This window comes from Aedes aegypti, chromosome 2 (assembly GCF_002204515.2).
Source record: "Aedes aegypti strain LVP_AGWG chromosome 2, AaegL5.0 Primary Assembly, whole genome shotgun sequence".
Lineage (NCBI taxonomy): Eukaryota > Metazoa > Arthropoda > Insecta > Diptera > Culicidae > Aedes > Aedes aegypti.
Genome location: NC_035108.1, coordinates 473,242,510 through 473,258,965, shown reverse-complemented (window position 1 = coordinate 473,258,965; position 16,456 = coordinate 473,242,510). Strand labels below are relative to the sequence as shown.

The window sequence follows — 16,456 nt, the reverse complement described above, 5'->3', positions numbered from 1 at the left end:
TTTTATGTTACACTATTTACGGCATTCTTTACTGTCAACACAGATTGACGTTAATGAATCGTATTGGGGATTTATGTACAACTTGTGTTGACATTGATATTGCTTAAACTGGCATCTTGTGTGATTCATATTTTTTAAGTACGAATATGTGATTTTGGATGCACATTCTTATACGATACGTGGTTCACTGGGTATAGAATAACTTCTTGATGATATTTTTCTCAGATCCAAAATAATCAGGAATTTTAGTAATATCTGGATTCCTGCTGGATAATTTAGAGAATCCCTAAGCGATATGATAAGAGATGTATGATAAGAGGAATTTCTTCAGAATTTGTCCAGAAAATCCCAGAGCACTCCAACGCTACTACCTCCAGTAATTTTACCAGAGATTACACTGGAGAAATCCTAGCGATTATCCCAAGATTTCCTCCAGAGGTTTATTTCACTGGATCTACCGGCGGTTTTTCCAGCTGTTGCATCTAGGAGAATTTCCACAAATCCTACTGGAGTTCTTCAACAAAGGTTTATTCAAGTGTCTTTGAAAAGAAAATCGTTTCTACATTTTCCCTAAAAAAAACTGTACAATAATTCCTACGTCGATTTTTCATTTATTTCAGGCATTTCCATAGGATTAAAAATAATATCCACGATTTATCTCTGGAATTGTTTTAAAAATTCCTTCAGGCATTATTCGATGAAATCCGTTATAAACATTTTTAAGAATTTTTCAATACAATAAATCTGGTATTGCTCATTAAGTTTGTCCAGAAATTTCTAAGTATTTCTCCAGCATTTTTCGAATATTTTTTTTTAAATCAAATTTCCAAATCTCCATGGATTCTTCGTAACTTCCTTCAAGGTTCCACGCAAGTTAATACTGAAGCTATTATTATAGTTATTGCTCCAATCATTCGCACATAATTTTATTCAGAGATTCTGTCCGAATTTCGTCTAGGAATTTATTGTAGGACATTATTCAGAGATTCGGAAGATTTTTTAGTTGTCTTAGCAAGTTATTACGAAAATCTTCAAAATAATGTTCTCAAGCATCCAGGAGTTCTTCCAGAGATTATCGTAGGAATTCATCAAGACATACAGATATGCAACTCACACAAGTTTCATCAGAGATCACTCAAGTATTTTCTTTAGAAATTCCTCGTGAATTTAATCAAAGTTTTCTCCGAAAAAATCTTGAAAATTTCTTTGACATTTCCCTGGAGACATCTCATGATGAATGATAGGAACGCTTCAATTCCATGGAAAATTTGAAAAAATGGAGGAAATTTTGAAGGAATGTTGAATTTTTAAGATGCTCTGAACGAAAGTGTTGCATAAAATCATAGGGAATCAATGGATACATTTCTGGAGAGCTTGGAACTTCCTTGTGAAAGGAAAAAAAAATCTTTGGAGGGATCCCTAATCCTTAGAAAAAAATCAGATAGAATTCTTGAAGGTATCTAAACCAAAATTCTCGGAAGAATATCATAGAAAGTTCGTAGAAAACTGCAAATCAAACTCTTAAAAATATCTTCGGGTATCGTCTTTGTGAAAAAAATCTACAGCAGTTATTATAAACTATAATTATTATTATTATTACAAAAGTTATGGGCAGCATAGTTGTCACAATGTTACGAGGAATTCAAAAAAAAAGTCTTAGGAATTAAACTCTTATGGCGTGGTTTAGCTTTTTTTGTTCGTTTTTTTAGGTAAATGTCTCTAAAGTTGTCATTTCCAAGACGGTCAGTCAGTACCAGTCCTGATTTCCCCAAGATATCATCTATGAAAATATACAGAACGACTTCCGAAGAAATTTTCTGAGTGCATCGATGATGTCCATAAACCTGAATCCAATTTTAAGGGAAAGATTTCTTTTCTTAAGTTCGAATAGAGTATTTTCTTCACATCTGACTTTGATGATTAAAGGCACTTTCAAAGTATTTAATAAGCATTATTGGTTCTAGTGAAAATTAAAACAAACTCAAAAAGTTGTTTACAGATTTAAAAAACAGACAGAAGTTTGACTTCAAAACACTTAATTTGAAGTCGAACTTTTGTCGTTGAAAATAAATTTTTAGTCATCTAAATTGAATAATTCATCAATCATTTATGTATTTTGGAGAATTTCTTGGACCTGGAATTGTTTTTGAACAGCTGGAAAAAAACTTTAAATATTAGCGATTTCGTTTCTGTTAATGAGTCTTAAAGGTCTCTTTTAACGCTAGATTGACTCACTAGATTTAATATTAAGTGGTAATTGGTTCCAATTTGCAATGCCTCGTGCAGCGAGTGGCTATAATAGGCAGATTGATGTTGAGGTATATGGAAATTCATATTTCTGTCACTTCGTATTGGATGTAGCTTAACAAATAAATAATATGTTTTTTTTTAACTTCATTATTTTGGATTATTTTCATGATTCGGGGCCCAGATAGCCGTAGCGGTAAACGCGCAGCTATTCAGCAAGACCAAGCTGAGGGTCGTGGGTTCGAATCCCGCCGGTCGAGGATCTTTTCGTAAAGGAAATTTTCTCGACTTCCCAGGGCATAGAGTATCTTCGTACCTGCCACACGATATACACATGCAAAAATGATCAATTGGCATAGAAAGCTCTCAGTTAATAACTGTGGAAGTGCTCATAAGAACACTAAGCTGAGAAGCAGGCTTTGTCCCAGTTGGGACGTAACGCCAGAAAGAAGAAGAAGATTTTGGACAGTGTAACGCATGATCTATACCTTTTAAATGAGCTACCCTGGACAGGGTGTCTACTCATTTACAGCAAAAAAAATCCTGATATTTCCAGGATTTTCCAGGTTTCAAAAATAATTCCAGGTTCAAGAAATTCTCCAAAAACACATAAATGATTGATGAATTTTTCATTTTAGATGACTGAAAATTTATTCTCAAAGGTAGGAGTTGGGCTTCGAAATCTCTAAACAAAAAAATCTAACGATTAATTTCAAAGCATTTTTCAATTCGATGAAAAAAATCTTTGTTCTAAGCGTGTAAATAAGTTAGGAATTAAAATTAAATTAAATAGTCACTCATGACAAAACGGTTATAGTGACGACTTCCTTCGTAAGGGAAGTAAAGCCGTTGGTCCCGAGATGAACTAGCCCAGGGCTAAAAATCTCGTTAATAAAGATAGAAAAAAAAATCTTCCATTTTTTTTATTTCCAAGGAAGTTTCAAAGTTTTTTTTTTGAGAAATTCGGAAACAATTCCTAAAAGAAGTTATGTATGAATGGTCGGGCTGCAATTATTGCTGTAGTAACTTGTGGAACCTTGTAAGAAATTGTGAAAAATCCATTGAAACTGAAATTTGGAAATTGAATTTTAAAAACATATTCGTAGCGGAAATATTTTGATGAAATGCTGGAGAAATGCCGGGAGAAATTTCTGGAGAAACTCAATAAAGAATACCAGGTCCAATTTATTGAGGAATTCTAGAAAAAGTCCAGAAGGAATTTTCGGATCAATTCCTGCGACTAATAATAGATGATTTTTTAAAACAATCCTTATGAAACTTAATGAAAAATTTACTTAGAAATTATTGTAGAGTTTCTTGGAAAAATGTCGAAACGATTTGTTAAAAAACTCCTGTAGGATTCTTTGGAAATTTCTTAGAAGTAATAACTGGAAAAATCGGTGAAATCGCTAGGATTTTTTAAAGTAATCTCTATGAAAATTACTGGACGTAGTATCGTTCGAGTGCTCTACGATTTTCTAAACCAAATTCTGAATTTCAGAAATTCCTCTGAATATCCCTTGAGATATCGCTGGTGACACCCTGAAGGGATCTTTGTAGAAATCACTAGAATTCCTGAATTCGGTATCTGAAGAAAATCATTAAGATCTTGTGGAATAGTCTTGTAAGTCTCTTCTAAATCTACAACTTTGCTGAAGACATCGTGACGTTATTCCTTTATATGTGTTTTAATCCCAAGGACTGTTCATTTTATACCGCACTGAAATAAATTTAGGTAAACTACGTCCTGACGGATGTACTACTGTAGTCTTTATATTGCTGTGTGCGTTTGAAACGCAATTATCAAATGCGTGAACACCAAACGCGGAAGATTTTTCCACAAGGAAAGCGAAGTCAAAGATTGATTTTCTTTGCTAGGTTGGCGGTGATATAGATCATCATTGCTAAGATTCCTATGATTACATTGTGTTACCGCAATTGAGGCCCTTTTAGGGTGATTATAAAACGAAGCTAAACTTTTAATTTTCAAGTGCACAATAATGGAGAATCTGACAACAGTTCGCGTTGAAAATCAACCAAATTGCTTGCTTGCTGGTGGTGACCAATAGGATAAATTTTCAAGGCGGAGCGCTAAAAACTTTTGAACAAATTTCCTAAGAGGAATGTCTATTCGTGTTCTCTGGTTATCCTTATAAAACTTTTATCTCCTGGTTCCTTTTCGGTTTGCTTGGTTCCTCTTTGATCTGTTTGGTTTCAGACATAAGGTCTCTGAAGATCATGTTTTAGAAAATCAACCATTACCAGTCCTGCATTTGGCTTTTTTTGTGTAGTAGGTTAAGAGCATCAAATCATACAATTTGGCAAAAAAGTTAGTGAGTTTAAAATTAGTACTCTTCCTCTACATACCAACGTGCAAAGGTGGTGAAGCATGCTTAATTTAAATACCGGTCGTTTGAATGTAAGAAATAAAAAGTTTCCCAGAGCAAAAAGTATCATATGTTTGATATCATTTCTCTAAAAAAAATCACAGCTCCAATGTTTGGCTATCATGGCTACCCAGTCTCATACAATACCTCGAAACGACCTTCACTTTCCTCGTCACTTGGAAACTAGGATAATTGTTCCCCTGCAGTAGTTACCTTGGTACCCAACCCACTTGATGCCGTTTCTCCATAACAGTGCTGTTTTTATCCGAACACTTTCGCTTCCCTTTCGCGTTACGCATTGGCATTCGCTTCAATTCCCGTGACAGATGTTTATCTGCTCGTTGATATCGTCTGCTTTCACACCATAACACTGCAGTGACTGCTGGATCGTCGTTATTGACTGACTCGCATCATCGTGATGAATGTAATTTATGAGCAGTAGATATGAACGGAACAAAATTACGGTATGAGATAGAGACGTTTTTCTATTATTTTTAGGTACGGTTGAGTGTGCAAACTGCAGCACCGTGCTTGGTGGGGTGAAGGTGCAGAATAGTTATATGCGAAAGTCAATCATCATTGTCATCCGTATCAATACACATAACTATACGAATGAGTTTTTTGTGTTATTTCTTGAATTGAATCCGATTTGATAAATTATGATCAAAAACGTGTGCGTTGATGCAGGTATCCTTGAAACATTCTGTTTGTGCACATGTATAGACTAATTGTTCTGAAGTATTCTAAAGGCAATTATAGAGCGGTCAATTACTTTCTACTGGAAGTTTGTTGCACATAATGCTGAGTTTTGGCGGTAACAGTACTGAGTGACTGAGTGCATAACAATTTCATGAGATTTAGTTACGATTACACTACAGTCTGACTATTCTGATCTGAATTCCTTGTTTCTATCTGAACTTGGGTAAACACATTCTTTAAGGTTCTCTTCTTCACAAGAATTCATGGCAAAATTCGTTAATATTGTCAAACATGTATTTCTTGGACGAATAACTGAGGAAGTTTGAAGAAATTCTTGGAGGAACTTTACGTAGAAGTTATTGAAGGGTTTAATAAAAAAAAAATCCAGAAATAATCCACGAACCTTGGACAATTTCATGGACAAATAAAATACCTAATTGGTTTCTAAAAGAAATTCTGAAGGAAACCTTGGAAGATTTCCTTTCACATGAAATGCATGAAGAAATTTAATAAGAACCTGGACAAATATAGCAGGATTATGCAGAACACCTAGTAGTCCCTGGAAAATATTCTTGATACATTTGTACTCTGTTCTCTTGAGGAATTCAGAAAAGAAAATTCTAATGGATTATTGGAGAATATTCATTCACATGAAATATTCGACTCACAATTGATTGACAATTAAAAAAACCTTAACAAATATAACAGAAAAATGCTGAAATGCCCCTACAGAAGTCCTTGGTTGAATTGTTGGAAAGGAGAAGCCGTTAAATCTCTTTAACCCATTAACGCTCGAATTATTTCACATTAATAATATTCACCTCATTTTTTTCTGAAATTTCGCAAAATGATAAAAGAAAGCAAAAGCATTTTAAAGGGAATCTACGGTCTCAATTTTGTACAGTACACGGTGGGTCATATACATGCAAAATATTAGAAAAAATAAAAAGACTTGCTTATCTTCACAAATATTTGAAACCGGTGTGGCCCAAACAAATGTGTCAAGATATTGTGACAACAATAATGTAACGATAATAATATGTTACCATAAATATAAATGACAAAACGAAGATTGTTTGCAAACTGTGAAAACTTAACAATAAAATTATGCACAATTGTGACATGCGTATGAAACACACCAGCATTCCCAAGCTGTTTCAAAATTGTTCTCACCAGGACTATTGATGGATTCCACAGTATTCCGATAGAAATCCAACAGGATTCAGGCAAGATTCTCAAAGAATGTCACCGGATGGCATCAGAATGTCCATTAAAATTCCCATACGGTGTTCATTAAAATAGCACGGATTTCCCATAGTATTTTCACAAGATTCCTGAAGCTTTAGTACACCATTCCCTCTGAAACACTAGGATGCACATGGGGATGTCTGGATCTACAGTGGTCCAGTCCAGATTCCTCACTGGAATCCCAGGATCCAAACTAGAATTCCAAAATCCACACTGCTATCCCAAGATCCACGCTGGAATCCCAGGATCCACAATAGAATTCCAGGATTCTTACCTGAAATCCAGAAGACACAATGGAATCTCGGAATCTGTACTTGAACTCGAGTCCATACTAGAATTTCAGAATCCACTCAAGAATCCCAGGATTCACACTGGAATCCAATAATTTACACTAGCATCCCAGGATTCACAAGGAAATCACAAAATCCACACTGGAATCCCAGGATTCATGGCTTTACAGGATCAAAATTAGAATCCACAAACAATTTTGAATTCACAAAATGCACAGTGTAATCCCTGGATCCACAAAAATCACAACATCCACACTGCAATCCCAGAATCCATACTGACTTTTCAGAATCCAAAATGGAATCGCAAGATCCACACTGTAATCCCAGAATCTACTCCGTATTAGCTGAGATACACTGCCGTGAATCGCAAGTCAGTCCCATCTGCATTTTCGTCAAAATTAATTTGAGTTCAGTTTTCAACATATTTTACAATGCTCTTTCACCTGGCCTAATGAGATAATAAGATTTGTTCGGAAAAAATACGAAACAACAGCAAGTCAAATTGTCCCATCATGAAAAGTAACCGCATATCAGTCCCACTATAGAATTCCGCACCGTGTAACACAAAAATGAACCGGTTTTTCGATCATCTTTATATTTTTCTCATAAAGATATCATAGTGAAAAGCAAATTGTGAAAGTTTCCTTATGATTTGAACATGTTCTAATCCTGTGGAATTTTTTGAATATTCGTATGGAAAACGAGTTTGGAAACGTCACACTTCATTTTCTCAATGCCTACTTTTTACAGATGGGACTGACTTGCGATTCACGGCAGTACAGATCCCCAAACATGGGTATTTTGTATAGAAACAGCATTTGGTTATTAACTTTTGTCACTGACTGTACTAAGAAAAATATGCTCTATCGATCAAGCTACAAAAAAACTGTAACTTTTTCATCGCTAAACAACACAGGATCCAAACAGGAATCCCAGGATTCACACTGGAATATCAAGATCCACACTTAATCCAAGGACCTACACTGGAATCCCAGGATCAATAGTGGAATCACAGGGTCCACACTGTAATCCTAAAATCCCCATGGCAATCCCAAGATCCCCAAGGAAATCACAAGATCCGCACTGAAATCACAAGATCCACTATGTAATTCAATGATTCACACTGTAGATGGAAGATTCACACTGGAGTTCCAGGATACACATTGGCTCTCTAGAATCCACAATCCTTAGACCCACATTGTTATTCCTAGATCCACAAGCGAATCGCAAGATCCACACTGGAATTCCACGATCCACAATGGAATTTTAGGATTCAAACGGATTTCCAGTAGAATGATCTCCGATGCTCAACTGTTTTGCAGGATTCATACTATAATCTCAAGATTCATACTGGAATACCAGAATCCATACTTGAATTCCAGGATTCATACTAGAATCCCAGGATCCACAGAGGAATAATCTTAGAATCCAAATAGGAATAATCTTAGGATTCATTCTGGAATCGCAAGATCCACACTGTAATCCCAGAATCCACACTGTAATCCCAGGATCCACAAGGGAATCACAGGATCCACGCTGAAATCCAAGGTTTCACACTGGAATCTCAAGATCAGTTCTGGAATCCCAAAATCCACACTTAATCAATCTTAGAATTCACATTGGATTTTGAAGATTTTTGACAGGATTCATATTAGAATCTAAAGATCTATACTACAACTTCAGCATCCATACTGGAATACACATGATCCACGTTGAAATTCCAGAATTCGCACTGGAATTTAAGTATCCGCGCTGGAATACCAGGATCCACACTGAAATCCTAGGATTCATACTGAAATCTCCGATCCACACTGGAATCCCAAGATCCACGCTTGGATCCCAGGATCCACAAGCGAATCACAGGATCCACATTGTAATCTCAGGACTGACACTGGTATCTCAAGGTCCACACTGTAATCTCAGGATCCATACTAGAATCGCAAGATCCACACTGGAATTCCACGATCCACAATGAAATCTTAGGATTCACAAAGGAATACCAAGAGTTCTAGTTCACACTGTAATCCCAGGGGTCCCCACTAAAATCCCAGAATTCACACTGGAATCGCAGAATCCACACTAGAAGTTTAGGATCCACAGTTTTTCCAACACAAACTAGTACAAGAAATCTGAATTAGAGTGAAAGATTTCCACGTACAGTCAATAGCGGATTTTTTTAACTTGATTTAGATATAATTGTGAAGCAAATAGTTAAGAAGTCACTTTTCGGACTAACATTTCTTGGTAAATCCTTTGAAGGAACTCTCGAAAAAACCTGAACAGAAATTTATGAAATTTCTCAAGAAATCCCTGTAGAACTTTTGAAGAATCTTTAGAAAACAATTCTAGAAAATACAATGAAGGGCTTTTAGGAAAAATTTAAGGTGAAAAACCTGAAATCATATTTGACGAAATTTTTGAACGTAATAATAAAGAAATTTTGGATTGATCCATACGAAAATCATGGTAAAATTTGGCAAACATAATTTGGCTCTACGCTTCAAAAATCATCACTCTTCAAATGATTTTCTAGAAGCATTCAATAATAATGATACTTCGCTGGTATATGAAATCTGTTCACATCATTTTACACATATATTAGCGATTCTACATTGAAAAAACAATATATTTTTGAATTGTATAGTGCGGAGAGGCAAAGTGAGCAAGTATAGTTATAAAGAAGAAAGTAAAAAAAAACACAATCGAATCCTAAAGCCCTGTCCAAACGCTTATGTGTAGTCCAGAAATACATGTGTACTCAATTTTTAAATGTTTTTCGTTGGTTTAAGATTAAATAAAACATTTTTCCCCTACTGTAGTAGGTATTGAAACAATACTCTTCTTTATTACATCTAGTATTTTAACGCTCTAATACCCAACCCCGCCTTTAGACGGGGTACACCTTGGATTTTTTTCGTAGCTCGGAAATCAAAATGATTTTATTTTTGGCATAAACCTTGACTCATAACACGTATATAAGAAAAATATTTTTATGACTTTTGAAACTTTTTGTATTTTTGAAAATTGTTTGAAAATTGTATTTTTATATGTATAACCAACAAATGTGTAATAGAAAAACGTGTTTAATGTGTAATATAAAAAATCGTACCTTTTATATATTTTCCTATGATGTGATAGGTACAGAAGAAGAACTTAGTAGTATTGAAATAATTTCAAACCTGTTTTTCCTTTAATTACACAAAAAAAATCCAGAAAAAGAATTTAAAAGAAATATAATTTTAAAAGTACAGTTAAAACTTTAATTTTCATTATTGCTCAAAATCAGTAACTAGAAGAAGCTTCAAGAAAAAAAGAAAATGGATAAGGATAAAATAAAAATTATAAAAATCAAAAACCCAAAATTCATAGATTTGCGAATGAAAATAAATCATTGTCCAAAACGTGTTTAGAACGATTTTAGATAACTGAAAATAATACTTAAGCGAAGTATGCACTTCAACAGAAAAGTAATCGCCTATCTCGGTGCGTGGAAAATTTCTTGCAAGAAATGGTCAGGAAAAGCATTTTTCTTCGATCGCAGTACGCAGTTGAAAAGAAATGTCATTTCAAATGGAGCTCACTGTAGAAAATTTCTTGAGCATTTCTTCCACAGAAATTTTTACTTTTCTTGAGCGGAACAGCATAGTTAGCTTTAGATCGAAAATAAAAATTTGGGTATGAGAGGGTTAAATGCTCTTACACAATATACGAATGCAAAATGGCAACTTTGGCATAGAAAGCTCTCAGTTGATAACTGTGAATGTGCTCGTTGAACATTGAGAAGCTGGCTTTGTCCCAGTGAGGACGTAATGCCAAGGAGAAGAAGAAGAAGAGGGTTAAATACCAGTTGTTCTGTACCTTCAAAAAACGTATATGATCGGAGATCCATATTAATCCACAATATCCTGTGTGATAACTTACTTACTTGCTTCGCCATTCAAAAACCTACACTGCTCATGAAAGCCTAATTGCCCCATATTTTTTTATCCCACCGTTCATGTTTTAGTAGGGTCAGTGTTCCCTTAGTGGACAGTCCCCTATAGTCGCACTAGCGGCTTTTCACGGCCGTTTTGCTATAAATCTTTCCAAAATATTTTTTGACAAGAAGGTCAAGAGCTATTTATCTAAGTACCATTGATACACAGCTTGCTTTTGTTCAATAAATGATCGAAATAATTAGTTTTGCTTAAAATTTGAGCTCCCTTGCGCCTATAGTAAACCTATTGTTCCTATAGTAGCACTACTGAGAGAAATATTTTTTTATTATACGAAATAATTAATGAATTACGAACTTTTTTTACATCAAACGAAAGCTTTTGATCCACACTTTAAAGGAAAAATATAAAAGCTTTACAAAAATACGGTTTTGATTAGTATTTTGCCAACGCCGTGATCCTAGTGCTACTATAGGAACAGAAATTAGAAATAGTGCTACTATAGGCACATGTATTCCTATAGTGGCACAAGCGATAATAAATACAAACATATGTGTTTTCGTAGTTTTCATATTTTTCCCATAAAACCAAGATAAAAAGCTTTCAGATGATGTAAAAATAATGACGCTAGTGTTATTTTTCGATTTTATACGAATATTTGTTCTTAGCTATGCGGCTATTGGTACATCGACCCTATATAATTTACAACGCATATAAAAATTTACAAACATTGTTTGAAATTGTCGTGGAAAAATATAAACTTAGTATACAGCCATTTCTCAAATTCCTACTTTCAACATCGAATTCAATTAAAACATTTTTCAGTTAGAATTTTAGAACACACGTGCATGCTGATGAACATTATGATTCGCCTTCAGTAGGGGTCCAAGTAAACTGCGCTCCGACGCTCTCTTGGACGTTTCTCTCGCGACTAGCACGCCTACCCGAGACCACCCACGCTCTAGCACGTGCGTTGCTGCATGGAATGTAAAGTGGACGAGCCTCACTATGCACCACCGTTGATAAGAATGTAAACAAACAGTAACTGAACTGCTCTGTTTTCCAACTCTCTTGCTCTCCACCAGGTTAAGCTCGTCCACTGGCCTAAACTCTGAGCGAACTAGATTGCGTTTTATGCACAAGGCACACTGACTGAGTGGTGGATCCACTGAGATTGAGTGCCTTCCATCGTAGTAGACATCGGTGCACCACGACCACGAGTCAGGCGTCGTTGGAGCAACCCGATCTTGCGAGCATGAAGCATTTTGTCTGGGCCTTGTACAACCATTGAAAAACTAGCGTAATATTAGCCAGGAGCTAATGTGACTAATGCTGGACATCGAAAGCTTGTAACTGGACATCAATAGGAATCCAAGCGAATATGACTCTTACTTGAATTTGAATACAAGTGTTATAGAACATCACGCTTTAATAACTTTTAAATGTTATTATCTTTTCAAAAATCACGCTCGAAATTGAAGAAAATCAGAGCTCCTCGCACATGAGAAAGTGTTGGCGAATGAGTGGAGCAAGAAAAAAAAAACAATAAACAACCGAACCGAATGCCACTCGACGACGACGACGGCCACGACGAGAGATAGCTGGCAAGTGTATGATGGGCCCGCGCGAAGTCAGTTCCCAGACAACAGTTACAGAGATCGGTCATATCGCGTCACGGTTGACCGGTGTGCAATCGCGGCGCCTCACAAAGACAAACGGCCCTGAGTCCTGTCCTCTGATCCTACAGGAACAGGACAAATGTGTGATTGGATCGATAGCAGAAGGTGGTCGCTGTGAACTCATGTTGATAATACTTTAATTAGTGTGCTGGTGATAACGCTGATGAAGGGTGCAACAAGCGGGAACATCCAACAGGTCGCTTTTTTTTTTGATTAGGTTCGAAGTGTTCTGCAGCATCCGCATTTTTGCTCCCGCGGTGAAGTGAGATTGTTTGGTTTTGCTGCTGTTGTGTGCGCGCGATCCGGAGAAGAATAGGGACCCTGTGGCGAACGGAACTCGCATGTCCGGGCCCCCGGATAACCGATCTACCAGACCGGAGACCGCAATCTGCCGAAGAGGTGCGACAAGTGCGTGCTGTTTCTCTGTATAGCGGCAGCAATCTGTTGCGCGCGGTTTCGCATCGAAGTAGGCAGGCATGCATTGTAGACCAGCAGCAGCAGTGGGCACCAATCAACAGTGTGAAGCCGAAAAAGTGCCATTTCGCGGGCTACTGCGTTTCGGAGAGTGAAAGATTTTATCGTGGTTGCTTATCACGATGGTTGTTAAGTGAATAAAGAGAATGTATCATCAGTGCGATAAGAGTGCATAATTGAAGAACCGCAGCTGGGTGTGATGAATTGGTTTGTGATTTTGGGCAGAATCGAATTGAATCAAAGAAGAAAAGCCAACAAAAGTGTTTGTGAACATGTGCAGGCTCATTGCTGCCAAATGGGAGTGAAGATTTGTTTCGTGGGTTGATTAATTATTCATACAACGCTTAATCCAGTGATGTGCAGTGGCCAAAAGCTGAAGACGAAAAATTGATGAGCAGTTTTATGTACAGTGAGAGTAGTTGAATTGTTGGAATCAGCACCGCTTGAAGAAAAGTTGCCCAATCGATGATTGAGTATAAGTTGAAGCAGTAGGCAATACATTTTTAGAAGGTTAGTAACATTGTTTCTTATTTCTTCTCCCATAAAGCTATCCAAATAACAGGCACTTAAAATAAGCCTCCAATCAACATTAGAAATGCTTATTCAATTTCCAATAGCATCAGATATGCTAAAATGTCCATTACAGGTCGGACTCGATTATCCAGAATTTGTTTTTGATATTCTTGTTTTTCAGTTTTTATGCATAAATTTGAGATATTTTGGTATTGTAATATACAATATTTATGGATTTGCAGTTTTGGACGTCGGTACGAGAAAAGAGGTTTGGAAAAGGTTTGTTTTTGTACATGCTGGACATTTTTTTTTTCTTCTCAAGACTCCTAATATTCCTAAAATTAATTTCGGGCTATCCCACTGCATCATATAAATAAAATATCGAAAAAAGATAATATTAAAGACCTCTTATCGCAAATTTAAATTTTTCTTTTAGTGATTCGATTATCCGGAGTGAAAATAAAATCGATAATCTGGATAATCGAGTCCGACCTGTACAACGTTTTTAATGCTTGGAAACCATATAACTGCGTCTAATACTACTTTTCTAGATGTACGCAATTAATGCTAAATAGCCTTCCTAAGGATAACATTATGGACCGAACAAATATCGATTTGGATCGCTTGCTTGAAATTATATAATTATCATTGTAGTTCATAGCAAAATTACTTGGAAAAATTGCGATAATTTTCTAAAGGAACTATTTTTTTCTGGGTTTTATCTTAACACATTTCCGATGATATTACTAATTTATTGTCTAACGACACTGTCGAGTTGCTGATGGAATTATAAGACGAACTTCAAATAGAAATCATTTAAAAGTTCTTAGCGGAGACCACGTATATGGCAACCCCAATCCCACCTAATGGATTTGACAGCAGCCAATGTCATTTGAGTATCCACATTGAAATGCATTTGAGTATCCAACAATTGCTTAGAACATGTTGGATTCGAAAAGATGGCGGCGCCGCATACTGCTGGCGGAGACTCAGAAGCATATTTGGCAGACAATCTGATGGAAATCTTGTTGTAATTCCTTCACATGTTCTAAAGAAACTTCCTCTCGAGATTTAAATAAAATTTTCTCTCGCACCAAATTTTCTTTACACCAAGAAATTTCCCCGAGATTTTGCCAGGAATTTCGCGCTATATGCCACCATTATTTGCAATTTTACCATAATTTACAATTCTTTTTAAAGTTTTATCGGGAATTCTGCCAGAAACACTGGCCCAAATTTATCTTGTCTTTTTAGACGGGGTAAGATGATAACTTCATGGATGAGCTCGATTTGAGCCTACTTATACATAACATAACTACTTTTACATCCAAACGTCGAAAGTTTAAAAAAAAATGATAAATGGTTTTCGAAATACATTTTTTTAAATAGTTGTTTTATCCTTGGTTATAAATACTCCGGAGCAATCCCCAGCAATACACATGTTATAATAGTGTATTATCAACTGATATATGACCAGAACTAGTCATTTATAAGTTGATAATACACAATTATATCATGTATGTTACTCGGGATGTGACCACCCGCATAAAAAGGTGAAATTTACAAAAGAAAACCATTATTTTTCAATGCTTCTGATGTGAAGATATTATCTTGAATTCCTAATGGTATTTATCTTCAACAAATTGAATTTGTAAGTTATTATTAAAATAACAGTTTCAGCAAATTTCTGGATTTTTACTTGAAGAAATGTTATTTGGTTTGTTTATATGATTTTTGAAAAAAAAAAATAGTGTTGTCACAAACAAAGGGTGTTTATTTTGCCCCGTCTATCCCTATTAGGTCAGTCATTTTACAAAATAAATCCAGCACGTCTCCACCTATGCAGGTGTCACGGAATTTCAAGAATCCCGTCTTGCAGAATCGCGTCGCATCATAATTTATTCTCAGAATTCTACTAAACAACTCTTCAGAGGGCCTTCCCGGAAATCTGCTGGATATTTTTGCAGATTTTTTTTTAGTAAATTCTACCATAAATACAATCAATATACAATACCCTGGATAAATATTCTTTCATATTTTGTTTCATGAGCTATTCCAAATTCGTTCAAGAGTCCTGCTGCCTATGACCGATGCTAAAAATCGTCTAAGAATTCCAAGCATCCCACTCCAAATTACTCCACATACTTTTAAATGGAAATTCTTTAAGAGTATTTTCAATGCATGGACCGAAAATTACTTCAATAATACCTTATGACGGGTTTGGTGGACTAATGGCTACCGCTGCTGCTTCAAAAGCAGAAGGTCATGGGTGCAATCACAGGCCCGTCCTTTTCCTCGTACTTGTAGTTATATCTTTCACTTGCTTTTATCCTTAATCTATCTTAATCTATCACACTAAAACTATTTGATCATAGCAATCGCTAGAACTAGAAACGGACCAAACACAATATAGGTTTATATGGAAATTACTATGGAAACATTTTGAAATATGTTCCAAATACGCTAGTACTGTAATGTAAGTACAAACTGATTATCCCATAGTAAAAACTCATTCTTCAAACCATAATAAAGAAATTTTCTGAAGAGAAAAATTCAATCCGACGGATAGAAGAGGAGATATTTATGAGTTTGTTTGCTATTATTTAGCTTAATTTGGGATTATAGCCCTGCAAACATGTACAAAAATCCCAAACCAAATCAGCTCAAAAGGTATTTGTTTCTTCAACAACGTCCTTCATTAGGGGCTGTCCATTAATTACGTAAGGATTTATGGGGGGAGGGGGGGTCTAAGAATTCTTACGCGCCATACAATTTATTTTTGATTTTCATACAAAAAAATCTTACCATGGGGGGAGGGGAGGTTGAAAAACCCCGAAATTTGTCTTACGTAATTAATGGACCGCCCCTTAAGGTTTGAAGAATAAGTTTTCAATATGGGATGATATGTTTGTACTTACATTACAGTACTAGCGAGTTTGGAACATTTATCAGAAAATCAGAAAGCTGAAAATTTACAGAACCCT

General features: G+C 35.8%; 1 protein-coding gene across 3 annotated transcripts in view; it reads left to right on the top strand.

Moving 5' to 3' along the window:
* The window catches only part of LOC5567344 (rap1 GTPase-activating protein 1), a 513,675-nt gene that overhangs the window by 23,723 nt on the left and 473,496 nt on the right, over nt 1–16,456 (top strand). For 2 of the 3 annotated variants that reach the window (XM_021848360.1, XM_021848362.1), the window contains exon 2: nt 11,892–13,469. The exons of the other annotated variant lie outside the window; for it this stretch is intronic. The gene's annotated coding sequence lies outside the window, so the exon portion shown is untranslated. The remainder of the gene's footprint in view (nt 1–11,891; nt 13,470–16,456) is intronic. 3 annotated transcript variants of the gene reach the window in all.